Below are 16883 nucleotides of genomic sequence, written 5' to 3' on the forward strand. Positions count from 1 at the left end.
CAGTCCTACAGAGCTGGGACACATTCCATCACAGACCCACTCTCCGATCAGTACAGGATGGCTGCTGGCCACGGCACACCGACGCAGGCATCAGTAGCCCGGTCATATGTGCGCCCCGGAGCATTAAATCTCACAACCACCTCTGGAGCAGATGGAACGTCGTGGCCGACCCAGCGCGTAGCTCTGGTCTGCACACGCTCACTGGCCAGGCTGGGGAAACTACGAGGATAACAGTATCCAGCCTGTCACCCAGCCGGCTGCTGATAGCAGATCACAGGATCTTTAGTCTTGCGCAAAAAGCAAAGCTTCTGCAGAAAAAAAAAAAAAACACAGAACGATGGGCCCGCAGGGTTCCTAGCTCCTTCTCCTTCACTAGGCAAAATAAAACTGAGGCTGCATGGCAGGCTGGGGGCTGGTTACCTAAGGGACCGCCCCTTGGGCGGAACTAAAAGTTCTGTGTTTTTCATAACGTTATGCCTAGTCTTCTCCTAAAGGTGGCATAACAACCCAATGGCTAAGAGAGGAGCTGTGTCAGTCGGTGAACATAAGAGAAAATAGGATTTTTATTTGTCCTTCATAGGACATTTTACTTTTTGGTTCAGCCACCAAGGTTAAACCTTTTTTCTTCTATATTTATTAGCCCTTGGAATGCACCTCAGTGATACATTTTAAAGCATTCCCATTTTTCCTGTGTTCGTTTCAAGAATCTGGTCCCACTTAATATCCTGCAGCATTAAAGAGGAAGTAAACTCTGATAAGTTTACTTCCTCTTTCATTCCCTGCAAAGGCAAAGCATAATGGACTACTATGCATCGCATAGTAGTCCATTATGTGTCACTTACCTGACACAGGAGCCAGCGAAGTCGCCGCTGTCCCCTGTAGTCCGCCGCATCCATCTTGTTGGTGCGGTCTCGCAGCTCCGCCGCTGTCATTCGGCGAAGCCGCAAAGACGTCACTCCCGCGCATGCGCACGGGAGCCGACGCGCGCGGCAGCTCCGTCGCTGAGAATGCCGCGCTCAGTGCGCCGCTGTCTAAGGCGCATGCGCCGTAGACAGCGGTGCCCGTTTTCGGGCAAATATCTCCTAAACCATATAGGTTTAGGAGATATTGCTTGGACCTACAGGTAAGCCTTAATCTAGGCTTACCTGTAGGTCAAAGTGGTTTGTAAGGGTTTACAACCACTTTAAGCACAGGTTAGAAGTTGGCTCTTTTGAAATTCAGTGTTTTTGTACTCCCCTCATGTCTTTCTTTCCTATGATTTATGCGGAATGTAATAATCCTGTGGTCGCTAGTTCCCAAGTTGTCCTAAATTTTTACATCTGCATCATTTGTAAGTAAAAGATCTAGGAATGTGTTAACATTTAAGAAAGGGCGGGCCTTTAAGGAGTGGGCTGTCCCCCCTGGTCAATGTCCAGATAGTTGAAGTCCCCCATTATGATGACATTTCCTGCATTGCTGCCATTTCCAATTGTGAAAGGAGATCCAACTCCACCTCATCCCTCAGGTTGGGGGGACCTGTAAAATACCCCCCACTAGTAATTTCCAGCTTTCTTCCACCTTTGGAGTTCCACCCATATGGACTTCATCTCCCCACATGACTGATGTAATTTCCCTCTTCTACCCATAAATCATTCCTGATATGTAGACACACCCTCCCCCCCTCTCCTCAGCCCTCCCCCCCTCTTGTCTCTCTGATACAAGGAATATCCCCTGGATGTTTGCCAGCCAGTCATGTGAGCTGTCAAACCAAGTTTCTGATATTGCCATAAAGTCCACATACTCCTTGTGTAGTAGCAGGTACAGTGCCTCCATTTTAGGCTCCTGGCATTTGTGAATATTCCCGAGTTTTATATTGGTGCATGTTTTTTTTCCTATATGATATCTCAGGCTTCATTTTGATTTGACTTTCAGACTGGACCATTTTGCTGGCCAATGACCAGACCACTTTTTTGCGATTCGGCACTGTTTGCTCCCAAACAAAATTGACGTCTTTTTTTCCCACAAATAGAGCTCTCTTTTGGTGGTATTTGATCACCCCTGCGGTTTTTATTTTTTGTGCTAAAAAAAGAGTGACAATTTTGAAGAAAACACATTTTTTACTTTTTGCTATAATAAATATTCCCCAAACATCTATAAAAGAGGATTTTTGTACTCACTGTAAAAAATCGTTTTCTCTGAAGTTCACTGACTGACGCAGCTCCAGTAATCTTGACCGTAGGGTTATTACGCCACCTTCAGGAGAGGACTAGGCAAAACATGTAATACATGTGAAAAACAACAGAACTTTACAGTTCTGCCCAGGGGGCTGTCCCTCTGGTAATAACCCCTCAGCCTGCTTCCTGCAGCTCAGCATGTTAACAGGCAGTATAACGTAAACCAATAGGAGGGGAGGGTGCCGTGCCAGTCAGTGAACTTCAGAGAAAAGGATTTTACGGTGTGTACAAAAATCCTATTTTCTCTTTCGTTCACTGACTGACACAGCCCAGTAATCTTGACCATAGGGACGTCCCCAGTGTCATAACGAAGGGTGGGAACAGCAATACAATTTCACACACAACCAATGGTGCTCCCTAACAGAGGAGTCACCATCTCTTAACTAACCGCATCAGAACTTGCGGTCAACAAATGCAACAGTGCAACAGTCAAAAATAACTGTTCTTTTAAAACAGGAAAGAGTGCAGAATTGTAACATCACACGGCCGCCTGCAGAACTTTGCAGCCAAAGCATGCATCCGAAGATGCGCTTACATCCACTTTGTAGAATTTGGTGTCGCCGCCTTACACACTTGAGAGACTGACGCGTGATGTCGGAAAGCCCAAGAGGTTCCAATTGCCCTGGTGGAATGGGCCGTGACAGGAAAGGGGGGCACCTACCACAATCTGTCTAATCCACCTAGAAATGGTGGCCGACGAGATTGCCATACCTTTTTTTCGGACCAGCTACCGAAACAAACAGAGTCTGACTTCCGAAAGGGAGCCGTGGCAGACAAATATACCCTTAGAGCCCGGACCACGTCCAGGGAATGAAGGGCCACCTCCTTGGGATGTGTCTGTTTAGGACACAGAGATGGTAACACAATGTCTTCATTGATGTGAAACGCTGAAACCAACTTTGGCAGAAAATAAGGTTGCGGACGCAACACCACCTTATCCTTATGGATAACCAGATAGGGCGACTTTCAAGGCAAGGCCGCCCATGTTCTGAAACCCTCCTGGCCGCGGTAATGGCCACTAGGAAGACGACTTTCTGAGAAAGTGAACAAGGGATTTTCCCTGATGTTCTCAAACGGCGGTTTCTGAAGTGCCGATAGCACCAGTTTCAGATCCCATGGGGGCAAAGGTGGACCTTAATGGTGCTTAAAGCCAATTTATGGTCTACTCCTCGCTGTAGGAACAGCAGGATCCTGGAAACGGAATAGGTGCGCGGCGCCACCCCTTCTCTTCACACATGCAGATGTCGGCCTTCCAGGTACGATGGTATATCTTCTGAGAAGAAGATTTTCGCGCCCTCAACATAATCCGACAGGCCTCGGTCCCTCAGCACCTGGCTCTCAACAGCCATGCCGTTAAAACCAGCAATGGTAAAACAGGATGGTGAATCGGACCTCGACACAGAAGGGCTTCTCGCAACAGTAGTCACCAGGGAGCGTCCGCAACCAGGCGTACTAGGTCGGCGTACCAGGGACGCCGAGGGAAATTAGTATCACTGGAATCCCCTCGGCCTCCACTCTGCGGAGCAGACGTGGTATCAGTTTTAGAGGAGGAAAAGCGTAGATCAGTCGGTACTGATCCCATGGAGCCACCAACACGTCCGCCCAAGGATCGTTTGTCCTGGATATGAATCTCGGCACCTTCCGATTGAGCTGAGTGGCCAGGAGATCCACGTCTGGTGTGCCCCACCACAGGCACAGCAGCCTGAACACCTCCAGATGCAACGCCCATTCTCCTGGGTCCAGCATCTGGTGACTTAGGTAGTCCGCCTGCCAGTTTCCTACTCCCGGGATGTAAATGGCCGACAAGGCTGGTACATGTCGCTCTGCCCACTGAAGGATGTGAGCAACCTCCCGTGCTGCAGCCAAGCTTCTTTTTCCTCCTTGATGGTTGACATATGCCACTGCTGTGGCGTTGTCTGACTGGATCCTGATCGGACGCCCTCTTAGTCTCGTCGACCATGATCGCTCTGAGCTCAAGCACATCGACTGTACTCCCAGTACTCCACCCCACCCGGTCAGACTGGCGTCTGTTGTGATCACTGTCCAATGTAGAGGTAGGAACGACTTCCTGCACTGAAATGCCGGGGACCTCAGCCACCAGAGTAGGGAGTCCCTAACTGACTGGTTCACCCGAATCTGCCGATTCAGGGATAAAGGAGATTTGTCCCATTTTGTCAATATCTCCTTCTGCAAGACTCTGCTGTGAAACTGGGCGTATGGTACCACCTCGAAGGAGGCCACCATGAGGCCCAGGACTCGACTGCAGAAGCTCAGCGATGACCACCTGCCCAGCAGTAAGCCTAGGTACTCCAAGCCTGTATAAGCACCCTCTTTTTGAGGTTCAACAGCCACCGAAATTCCTGCAGGGTTTGCATGGTGATCGCCACATTCTCCTTTAATTCTGAGGCGGAAGCTGCTCTCAGGAGGAGATCTAGGTAACCTACGATTACGATCTTGCGTTGTTGCAACAGTGTCAAAATTGGAGCCAATACCTTGGTAAAGACTCGGGTGTCGATGCCAAGCCAAAAGGGAGAGCCACAAACTGGTAGTGGGCATCCCCCACTGCATATAACAAAAAACTTTGATGCCTGAGGCAGATGGATATGTGCAGGTACTCATCCTGGATGTCCAAAGACACCAGGGAGTTCCCTTGATGGAGTGCAGCGACTGCTGAGCGAACTGATTCCATTCTGAACCTCTATACTTTACAAAGCAATTGAGGGCTTTCAGGTCCAAGATTGGACGTACTCCTTCCTTTTTGGGGACTACAGACAGATTGGAGTAGAACCCCAGGAACCTTTCCGAGTCCGGAACAGGCACTATCACCCCGCGGCTTAGCAGGTCCCTTGCTATCCCCAATAGGGTCTCCCGGCGAGCCGGAAGTAAGGGTATGCTGGAAGGAAAGAATCTGTTTGGTGGCCAAGAGAGAAACTATCTTTTAGCCAGAGGAAATCAGTTCGCAGACCCATTGGTCGGACAGCCAAGAGGCCCACCGGGCTGCAAACTCCCGAAGGCGACCCCCCACCCGAGAGACGGGCGGGCAAACCTTCATGCGGTAGCACTTTTGCTCACAGGCTTGCGGTTCCAGGGACGCTTTTGAGGTTCACCTGTTGGACTGGGAGCATTTAGCCAAAGTCCCAGACGGACGAAAAAGCCTCTTCTGAGCGGAAAATGAGGGCCCTTGCCTGCGGCGTGGCTCCTTACTCTTCCTGGCCTGTGGGAGCAAGGTGCTCTTCCCACCTGTGACATTCTTAATAATGTCATCAAACAAGGCTCCAAAGAGCCGCTCACCAAAGAAGGGTAGCACTTTAGCCAAATCAGGCGCCGCAGCACTACTGCTGACACTGAAGCCCTGGACAGCAAAGGAAGCGTATCCAGGGCTGCGTCACAAACGTACTTAAGGCCATGCACTAACTGATCTGCTAGTTTCACGCAGACAGTAGTAGCCTGCTGCTTCTCCAATTCGCGGTGCAAAGGTTTTTCCCATTCAGTAAGTGTCTGCGACACAAGTGCTGTGGCCAGTACTGGTCGTAAACAAGGAACGGGCTACTGCCTTGGCCTTCCTGTCGGTAACGTCCTTAAAAGGCAGGAGTCCCCTCTACCGGGATTGTGGTTACTTTGTTTAACCTGGATACTGGGGGGTCCACGACCGGAGGAGCCAACCATTTTTTAATAAGGCTCTCCTCAAGGTCCATTGCGCGGGCTTCCCCATGCCTTGTATATGAACTTATCAAAATAAATCAGATACGGGGGGCGTGGCCTGGCACCGGAGGACGATGGCAGCATAGTCCGAGAGCTCCGCCGCCCAGGCCTCCTATATAGCTTCTATCAGCGAGAAGAACTTTCCTCTACATCAGAGAAAATGACCGGGAGAAGCTCCTCCACCTCCCGGTCGGCGCAGGACCCGTCCACGCAGCTCAGCCGCAACATCCCGGCGATGTTCCGCTCGCAAGCGGCAGACATGCAGGCCGCATCCCAGACCTCGGAGCGCAGTACTACAGCTGCCCCAATGGACTTCCAGGGAGCCTCCGCGGCGGCAGGTACGCTCCACTCACAGAAGTCCCCCCCACTGAACCTAGCAGATTTACACCTGGTGGCCACGGACATTAAGAACACTCTTTGCGGCCATATCTGATCTCAGGTCAGACATCAGGGCAGTGGCTTCTAGGGTGGAGCGGGTGGAGGCCGCAGCCATGACACATGGAGCAGCCATACAACAAGTGCAGCAGGTCTCCAGTGTACACACCCAGCATCTTATGGACATGCATAGGCACATGGAAGACCTTGATAACAGGGGGCGCAGGCGTAACCTACGTGTGCGAGGCATCCCTGAAACAGTGGAAGGACTCCAGTTGCAATTTGCCATTTGGGATATCTTTAACACATTACTGGGTAGGCCTCCCGATGCCCCGGTGGAGATGGAGCGGTGCCACAGAGCGATGAGGCCCAGGGGTAGGGATATGGATCCCCCTAGAGATGCGGTGTGCTGTTTAGTGAGTTTCACTCAAAAAGAAGACATACTGAGGCTCGCACGCAACCACGATCGCCTGGAATACGAAGGGGCGCGCATACAGTTGTTCCAGGACTTATCAGCCATCACGCTACAACACAGGCGGGACCTTCGACCATTGCTGCAAGCCCTGCGCGACAGACGTATTCCATACAGGTGGAAGTTTCCCTTTTGCCTGCAAGCCTCGGCAGGAAATCGCACAGCCCATCTGAGAGTCCCGGCTGACTTGAGGCCTTTCTGCGATACCCTGGGCATCCCATTTGTGGAGGTCCTGGACTGATACAGCACTTTCTTGCAACCAGACCCCTGGACTCTACGCCGCGATCACACAGACATCGGCCGAGGAGAAGGAGAAATTCTACCACCTCTCCGCATAGGAGCCGAGGGGACATGGAAACAGAAACGGAAGAAAGCCTGCGGGAATCCCCCTCATCTGTACGTCACAGAACCGACCAGTGACTGAGTATTTGGGTGGGTGAGTAGTTTCATGCCACCCCTTTGTTGCTATCCTGATCATTGAACTTGACTCCACGCCTAGCCTTCCGCGAGGGGCCTTCTGGACGCGGTTTTCCCGGGTGATCTATCTGGGACAGTGACCCGGTAAGAGCATGACATATTCTTAGGTTGAGCCCACAGCAGAAGCAGACCGTGAGTACTTTCCCCCAGGCTTGGGGTTGAGAGCTGCAACATCACACTCTGACTGTCAGGGCATCTAAGGGACTTTATGTATAGGCATGGCCCCTGGCTTTCAAGTTAGAGCTCAAGTGCGCTGGGGTAAGTAGCCCCTCTCTGGTGGGGAGCAACACTTTCTCCGACAGCGGACTGAGAACTGCCTACTCTACCTGCCAGTGAGTGCCTTCAATGGATGATAGAGGGCCATAGCTGTGCTTCCCCAGCTGAGTTCATGGGTAAACCTGCCTATGCAGAGACACGTGCCCTACACTGTTCTCATTGCAGTCCTGACACCCAGCTTCTGCTTTTTGAGCTGGCGCTTCTGACCTATATCCTCTTCAGGGACCATTGGCGGCTCTCTCGATCTGCGACCACCATCACTTATACATGCCTGCTGATCGGGACGACTGCAAGGGTCAGCTAGTTGAACTGTTTATATTTTTCAACATGTTTATGTTCCATGATTTGGACTGGTTTTTGTTCGGTTTAAGATGTGCTGTTCGTCTGGTCCTTTACGCATATTTATTTTTGGGGACCGGAACTTCCTGGGCATTGCTTATTAAGTCTGTGCCCCGGGCTTCCCGGTAACCGAATTGTTGTTCTCCGCCATGAGGGGACCTCGCTATAGACTGCAGTGTCTCACATTCCCAATCTGCCTCTTTAAATGTCTAGCTTATGGCCATGCAGTTTTGCAACCACTACTGGGGCCGGTAACGCAGTAGGTTTTGCATCACTGCTCTTCATAGGCTGAGAACACCAGGTTTGGGACCTTATACTTTGTTTTTTTTTATCATATGGTTTACTGTTTGTCCAATTTTAGATAAGGGTTACATTTAAGGCTGAGGTGTGGAAAATTGTAACATCTTTGCCTGTGGGTGCAGTTTTTCTCTCCTTATATTAGGTGTTAGGCAGGAACATGGCCCTATTGGAGCCTGGTGGGAGGGCCGAGTAGGGTTAAGCAATTTCCAGCAGTCTTAGTCCCCCCCCAAGAGGGAGGTTCTTCCCATACTAAATGAGCCATATAGGGAGTCACCTTGGTGGGGATAGCCGTGTGACTCTCCCTAGTGTTAGGCTTCACATCAAGGAGGCGGGTTTCCCCCTTGAACATACCCGGAAAAAGTTAACCTGTTTTATTTACCTTTATCACGGAGTGAATAGGTGGGGTAGCAGGCCTATACCCATCTCTGGTTGTTCTATCCCTCGGGATACCCCTAGGGTACACGCTGTGCATCAGGTGGTGGCCCTGGTGACAGCTGGGACCCCTTCTGATAACTTCTAGGTAGAGGTTCCCCTCACTCTGGTAGGGGCTCCCATCTCCTTTGTTTTACTAAACCACATACACTTAATTCCCCTTACTTCCCCCCCCCCCTCTACCCGGGTTTACTCCTCCTCTACCCTCCCCCTCTCTTCCCCCCCCCCCTTTTTTTTCTTCTCTCTTCCTCCCCTCTCTCCAGACCTGCCCTCTCCGTCTCGCTGTCGCAGGGCTTGGGTAGGGAAGTATAATAGGTTTGCTGCGTGACTATTGTGCTTTGCTTACACTCTTCGCCTGCTTCTGAAGATGTCTTCCATAAAGCATATCTCAGCTCCTTTATCGCTCAAAGTTTTCTCTCTGAATGCTAAGGGACTCAATGTACTGGAAAAACGGAGCAGCGTTTTGGCGGAAGCCCATCGACATAGGGCGCAAATCCTCTTCTTTCAAGAAACACATTTTAAAACTGGTTCAGTTCCCCGGTTGTCGGACAAACGCTTTCTGACAGTATTCCATGCGACCTCCCCTGACTCCAAAGCTAAGGGTGTCTCCATCTTAATAGCCAAGCCCCTACCGTTTCTTTTGACTGATCAGCTAGCCGACCCTGAAGGCAGGTACCTTTTCCTGGAAGGACAAATCAGTAACACTGGTGAACGTGTACTGCCCCAATAATAATAGAATTCCATTTCTGAAAAACACGCTCTTGAAGCTCACAACTTTCCAGGCAGGCCTCCTTATACTAGGAGGAGATTTCAACCTAGCGCTTGACCCTCTGCTAGATACTTCAACGGGAACGTCCTCGCGACAAGTTAAACTTCAACTTGCATCTCTCGCTTTACGATACGTGGCGTACGCCTCATCCCAGTGAGAATGATTATACCTTCTTTTCCCACCCGCACAACCGCTACTCGAGGCTGGACTATCTTTTCATACAGCAGACTTATCCCACCTAGTTAGCGCATCCATAGAAGCCATGACACTTTGACCACCACCCCATTACCCTGACTTTACAATTCCCCCAGAGAGAGAGACTGACAAGAATGTGGAGGCTGGATGTGTCCACCTTGGCAGACTCCGTGGATTCAGATCTCATTAAACAGGCCATACGGGACTACTTTGACACGAATGATACGCCGGATGTGACTCCCATGGTGCAATGGGAGGCACATAAGTGTGTGATTCGGGGACATCTTTTAGCGATTGCAGCCAGGAAGAAACATCAGGAGCTGATAAAGACCCTTACCCAGGCAATTACCAAATTAGAATTACAGCACAAACGCACTGGAGCCACTCAAGTGGCACAGGAATTGGCTGATACACGGGCTCTATTGGTGGAGGAACTTTTTAGGAGGGCGCGTAAACGTCATATACTATCACAGAAATTGTTTTATGAACAAAGCAACAAACCTGGGAAGTTACTGGCACGTTGCTTGCAGAAGCGCACCCTAGCCTCTACGGTCCACCATGTGACGGACAGTTCGGGACGCTCTTTCGCAAAAAACGAAGATATTGCGCAACAATTTCTTCAATACTATAGCAAGCTATATAGTCTTGAGGATGTCGTTCGTGACCCTGCGGAGGATAGGGCGCGCTCGACCATAATTCGGGAGTTTTTAGACAAACATAGCCCAAAAGCGTCGTCGGCCGACAATCGCATTGGCCTGGAGGCATCTCTGTCCTCCGAGGAATGGGAGGCTGCCCTGAAGTCGATGAAGCCGGGTAAAAGCCCGGGTCCGGATGGCTTCACGGTCCAGTACTATAAAAATTATGCTGCTCTGCTGGCGTCACGATTCCTTAAAGCCTTTAACATGTTAGCCAAGACCCCCCACCCTCCGGATACGCTTTTAGAAGCGTACATAACAGTGCTACCCAAAGACAACAAGGATCCTACTGACCGGCCAATTTCACTCTTAAAACGTAGACCTTAAGTTGTTTGCGAAAATTATAGTGAACCGTCTGGCATTCTACATTCCTGCCTGGGTGGGGAAGGACCAAGTGGGCTTTGTCCAGGGAAGGGAAGAGAGGGACAACACTATCGAGGCCTTAAACCTCCATCATTGGCTGACCTCCACCCATCAAGAGGGTTTCTTTTTAGCAATGGATGCGGAGAAGGCGTTCGACAGGGTGGCCTGGGACCATTTGCAGGCGGTGCTGAGGGCTCTGGGCCTGGGCAGCACCATGTGCGCCTTTATTGGGGCTTTATATTCCAACCCCAGGGCCAGGGTCAAGGTCAACGGCCACCTGTCGGACGCCTTCCCCATCCGCAATGGTACCAGGCAGGGGTGCCCTCTTTCTCCCCTCCTGTACATCCTCACCCTGGAACCCCTTTTGCGCTGCATCAGGCACAACCCGGACATTAAGGGCATCAGGGTGCGCCATAAGGAGTACAAGATCGCGGCCTTTGCGGATGACATCCTGCTTTTCCTCACATCCCCATTAACATCCCTACCAAATTTGATGCCAATATTAGAGCAATTTAAACACATAGCCAATCATAAAATTAATTATTCCAAATCGTTTGAGCTGAACGTATCCCTGCCAAGTGGTCTTGCCCAGCAATGCCAAGCCAACTTTCCTTTTAAATGGAAGTCAGATATACAATTGCCTGGATAGCTTAGTTCCCTTTATGAAAAAAACTTTCCCCCTGAACTAAAAAATATACAACAGGAGCTACAGAGGTGGGACGTCCCGACTTTGGGAGGGCGGCTGCCCTTAAAATGACTGTTCTCCCACGACTTTGTTACAAAATGCAAACGCTCCCAATACGTTTACCGCCTTTAAAAGAGAATTCAGATCCTTCCTCTGGGGCTCCAAAGCAGCTTGTATCGGGTGGGGACCCTAGTTCTACCTAAAGCTAAGGGAGGAATTGGCCTGCCAGACCTAAAGCGCTATTATTGGGCAGTACACATGACCAGGGTAGTTGACTGGAAGATCCATACGCGCTGCAAAGGCTGGGTAGAACTAGAAAGGCTCACTGTAGGCCATGACTTGCAAGCGCTTCCCTGGTGTAACAAACAACCCAGTGAACCCCAGCTCTCTGCGCACCCTCTTGTTGGGGGCGACCTTGCAAGAATTTACCAGGGCCTGTAAAGCGCTAGCGCTCTCCCACACGGAGTGCCCGATCACCCCTATTAGGGGTAAGCCTGATTTCCCCCCGGGATTATCTGCCAGTTTTTTAGCTCGGGAATGGCCATTTGCGGAAATGGTAGCGAAACAGTTCTTCCGGAGGGGCAAATTTTTGAGCCATCATGACTTGGCCACGCTATCCAACATGAAAGCATTCCCGTACTGGTCCTATATGCAGCTGAAACATTTCTTAGATGATCCGGGGAGGAGACCGGGGTACCTGACAAAGCCCACTGCGTTTGAGGCCCTGTGCTCCAGCACGACTCCCCAGAATCATGTGATCTCAACTTTGTATGCATCCATGTTTGGGACGCAGCATTCTGGTAGGAGCTCGGATCAGGCCTTCTGGGGGTCCGTGCTGGATCGGGAGGTTACGGATGGAGAATGGGACCGCATACACTTATACATTCACAAAGGGTCCCTCAATGTAAGCACGCAAGAAAATGGATATAAACTAAAAATGAGATGGTACAAAACCCCAGATCTGCTGCATAGAATCTTTCCGACAGTCTCTGATCAATGTTGGCGATGTGGTCAGGAGTCGGGTACCCTTCTCCACATATGGTGGGGATGCTCTTTGATTCAGCCTTACTGGAGGGAAGTCCACGAGGTAATTACTGAGATTTCACCCTTCGCTTTGGAGTTCACCCTGGCACAATATCTACTACATCCATCTAAAGTTCCCCAAAATAAATATTTTAAGTCTCTGGCGATGCATATGACCAATGCTACAAGGCTCTGTATTCCGGTACTTTGGAGATCTATGTCCCGTCCCCCCCCCCCTCGATTAAAAGCTGGTTTCATCGCATTAACCGTATAGAGGCAATGGAGGAGCTGATTCATACGGCACATGACAGGATTGACAGCTTTTTGGCAGTCTGGGAAGCGTGGCAGACTTTGAAATCGTCCCAAAGATATCTTGCTTTGATGCAAAATTAAGAGACCATAGAACCTTGAAAGAGGGATTCTCCCTGACTGGAATTCCCCCAGTGGGCGGTGCATAAGGCACTGCCTATCTGGATATAGCTGATGCTTTTGAGTGCACTGTTACTTCCCCCTTGGCTGCTTCATTGAGACGGAGAGGGTAGCTGGTGGGTGACCCCCCTCCCGTCCGAGGGCTTCTCCAAGCCTTCCCCCCTTTCCCCTAGCTCATTGTCTTTCCCCCCTAAGTCCCAGCTGGCCCCCTCTTACCTTTCCTACCTCCACTCCCTTTTTTTTTCCCCTCCCTCCTCTTCCCTTCTCCCTCTCCAGCTCATCTGCTGTACAAACCGCACCCTAGGGCCATACAGGCATCATTGATGGCGTTCATGGCAAGGTGGGTGGGGCTGGAGAGCCATGTCAGCGGGCATCGCTCAAAACTTGGGAGTCGTAGGGACAACCGGCCGAATCTTGTTGGAGCTCCCAGACCCCCCCCCCCAGCTATCTGGTAGGAGTTACTAGCAAACATGCGCGACATTGACATCATGGGCGCAACGGCTTGGAGTGAACGTAGGGTGCAATGCTACCTTAAGCAAGCTGGAATGAAGGCGTGTACCTAAGTGATACAATGTTTACAGTTCCCTTACTGGAAACTTACTGTCTGGAATTTGCTGTGTTTAATTGTTACAACTTTGGCTTATTAACCACTTGCTTACTGGGCACTTAAACACCATTCTGCCCAGACCAATTTTCAGCTTTCGGTGCTCTCACAATTTGAATGACAATTACTCAGTCATGCAACACTGTACCCAAATGAATTTTTTGTCCTTTTTTTCCCACAAATAGAGCTTTCTTTTGGTGGTATTTGATCACCTCTGGGGTTTTTATTTTTTGCGCTATAAATGAAAAAAGACCGAAAATTTTGAAAAAAAACGCATATTTCTTTGTTTCTGTGACAAAATTATGCAAATTATTAATTTTTCTTCATAAATTTTGGTCACAATTTATACTGCTACATATCTTTGGTAAAAATAACCCAAATTAGTGGATATTATTTGGTCTTTGTGAAAGTTAGAGCGTCTACAAGCTGTGGTGCGAATCGCACAAAATTGATCACATCTGATGTACTGGTGGCCTATCTCGCTTCTTGTGACCCGAACAAGTCAGAAAAGTACAAATACCCCCCAAATGACCCCTTTTTGGAAAGTAGACATTCCAAGGTATTTAGTAAGAGGCATGGTGAGCTTTTTGATGTTGTCATTTTTTTCCCACAATTCTTTGCAAAATGAAGATTTTTCATTTTTTTTATTTTTCTCCACAAAATTGTCATTGTAATAGGTTATTTCTCTCACGTGGCATGTGTATACCACAAATGACACCCCCCAAAAAATTCTGCTACTCCTCCTGAATATTACAATACCACATGTGTGGGACTTTTTCACAGCCTGGCCACATAGAGTGGCCCAACATGCAGGGAGCGCCATCACGTGTTCTAGAAGCATAAATTACACATCTAACTTGTTGACTATTTATTACACTTTTGAAATACCAGGACAATGACACGTGACACTGATGACAGATGGCACTGATACGTGGCAATGATGACACTTATACGTGGCACTGATGACACGTGGCACTGATGACAGATGGCACTAATATGTGGCACTGATGACAGATGACACTAATATGTGGCACTGATGACACGTGGCACTAATACGTGGCACTGATGACACGTGGCACTAATACGTGGCACTGATGGCACGTGGCACTAATACGTGGCACTGGTGACACGTGGCACTAATACGTGGCACTAATACGTGCCACCGGTGACAGATGGCAGTAATACGTGGCACCAATGACGCGTGACACTGATGACAGATGGCACTGATAAGTGGCATTGATGACACGTGACACTGACAACAGATGGCACGTGACACTGACAGGTGGCACTGATGACAAATGGCACTGATGACAGATGGCACTATGTGGCACTGACACGTGGCACTGACGACACGTGGCACTGACGACACGTGGCACTGACGACACGTGGCACTGGGGGCAGGTGGCACTGACGACACGTGGCACTGGGGGCAGGTGGCACTGGGGTGGATGGCACTGGGGGCAGGTAGCACTGGGGTGGATGGCACTGGGGGCAGGTAGCACTGGGGTGGATGGCACTGGGGGCAGGTAGCACTGGGGTGGATGGCACTGGGGGCAGGTGGCACTGGGGTGGATGGCACTGGGGCGGATGGCACTGGGGCGGATGACACTGCTGGGGGTGGATGGCACTGCTAGGGGAGGATGGCACTGCTAGGGGAGGATGGCACTGCTAGGGGAGGATGGCACTTTATTTTATTTTTTTACTTTTTTTTCTTTCACAGGCAGAACGGCTGCCGCTGCAGCCGTTCATCTCTCCCCTCTCGCACTGTCTGTGCGAGGAAGGAGAGCGGCGCTGAGAGATGATCTCATATGTAAACATATGAGATCATCTCCCATTGGATACGCCGATCACGCTGTAAACGGCCGCTGTGATTGGCCGTTTACAGCGATCTGTGTTTGCCTGTCCCCGGGGGACACGGCGAACACAGAACTTCCGCGATGCGCGCCCGCGGCGGCGCGCATTGCGGAAGTAAACATCACGCCGTCCAGGGACGGCAACCCGGACGAAGGCGCCTGCTCTACTGCCGTCATTCGGCCATAGGGCGGGCGCGAGGAGGTTAATGAGTATATGTAAGGTCATGTTGGCCGTTAATGGTGCTCTGCACAGATTGAAGTCTTACTATTGCCTTGTATTTGCTTGCTGTTACTTTGAAAAAAATAATAAAAATTCTTTGTGGAAAAAAAAAATAAGTCACGATACGGAAACACCTTAGGTGTACGGGTTGGCTTACGGGACCCAAAAAGGACCACTAATTCAGCAGAGGAACCTGCTGTATCCTGAATTTTCAGGGTATCACGCACAGCTGTGATAAGTGCTCCAACTAGCACTTTGTCTTCCGCGGACCCGGACAGGGGACTCATCCACACTGTCCGATTGGTCCTGGTCAGCGTCAACTGAAACAGAGCAGGAGTACCAGTCTCAGTGGGGCCTGAGTCTGCGTCAGAGCTCTCCCCGGAGAACGAGGGGGGGCAGGGGCCACTTTCTACCACCTTTGTGCCTGCACAACGCCTCCACCCTGGCAACGAACATTTCAAGGACCGCCGGCAAAGCGTCCAAAGGCACTGCACAGTTTGCAGAAGAGCCGGTTGCAATTGCAGGGATTTCTGGGGAAGAAACACCAGTTTTTGAAGCCATGCTGACCCACCCTGTCTTCCATCCTTGGGGACTTAGGACAGGTGCACAATCCCACCCTCCTAGCTGCTGCAGACTGAGGAGCCCTCACCGCAGGACTCACCACCCCAACTGAGTGCTGCGTCATTCAGTTACAGGTGTCTGCGACCAGTATCAGCTCCTAGGTGTCCTGAGTAAAAAAAAAATGCGCCATTCTGAGCAGCAGGGACCAGCGATAAGGATAAAAATTGAGCTGGGCTACAACAAAATGGCTGACGGCCGCCCTGTATAAGGGACGTAATCACAAAGAAAATGGGCGCCGATCTACAGGAAAATGGCCCCTGACCATGCTTTCCACTGAGGCACCCTGAGGCGCCAGACAAACTGTACAACTGTACACAGTGAAAGGACAGAGATAATGGCAGAACAGCGCTATGGCGATCAGCATATTCAGACCTCCAGCGGGGAGACCACAGACTCCCAAGCCCAGCCCCCAATTTAAGGTGAGAGCCCCCCAGGGGACCTCTGGCTACAGGTATACACACCGCTCAGCAGCCAATCATGCAGCATCCGGGGGGGGGGGGAATAGGTACAGGGAGGGAGAAGAGGGACCCCCTAATCGACCTCCCAGAGGATGGCAAGCTGCTCAATCCCGCCGAGGCAGGAAGAGCTGTATTGACCATCCGGATGAGTTGGGGACTCAACTTGGGGACTCAACTTGGGGTTGCACTCACCGGCCGCCCCTGGAGCCTGAGGGGCATGTCATGGCCGACCCAGCGCTAGGGTCTGCACATGCTCGATGGCCAAGCTGCGGAGACTACAAGGATCTAGATTATCCAGCCTGTCAACCAGCCGGCTGTAAATGGCAGATCACAAGATCTTAAAATCTTGCGCAAAAGGCAAACATTCAGCAAAAATATCCCA

At 50.5% G+C, this 16883-nt stretch overlaps 1 protein-coding gene across 2 annotated transcripts in view; it reads right to left on the reverse strand.

The window, feature by feature from the left end:
- Positions 1 to 16883, reverse strand: part of PSMC3IP (PSMC3 interacting protein) — a 330428-nt gene that overhangs the window by 15883 nt on the left and 297662 nt on the right. The window lies entirely within an intron of this gene.

This window comes from Lithobates pipiens, unplaced genomic scaffold (assembly GCF_037356315.1).
Source record: "Lithobates pipiens isolate NorthernLeopardFrog02 unplaced genomic scaffold, aLitPip1_a1.2 Scaffold_28, whole genome shotgun sequence".
Classification (NCBI taxonomy): domain Eukaryota; kingdom Metazoa; phylum Chordata; class Amphibia; order Anura; family Ranidae; genus Lithobates; species Lithobates pipiens.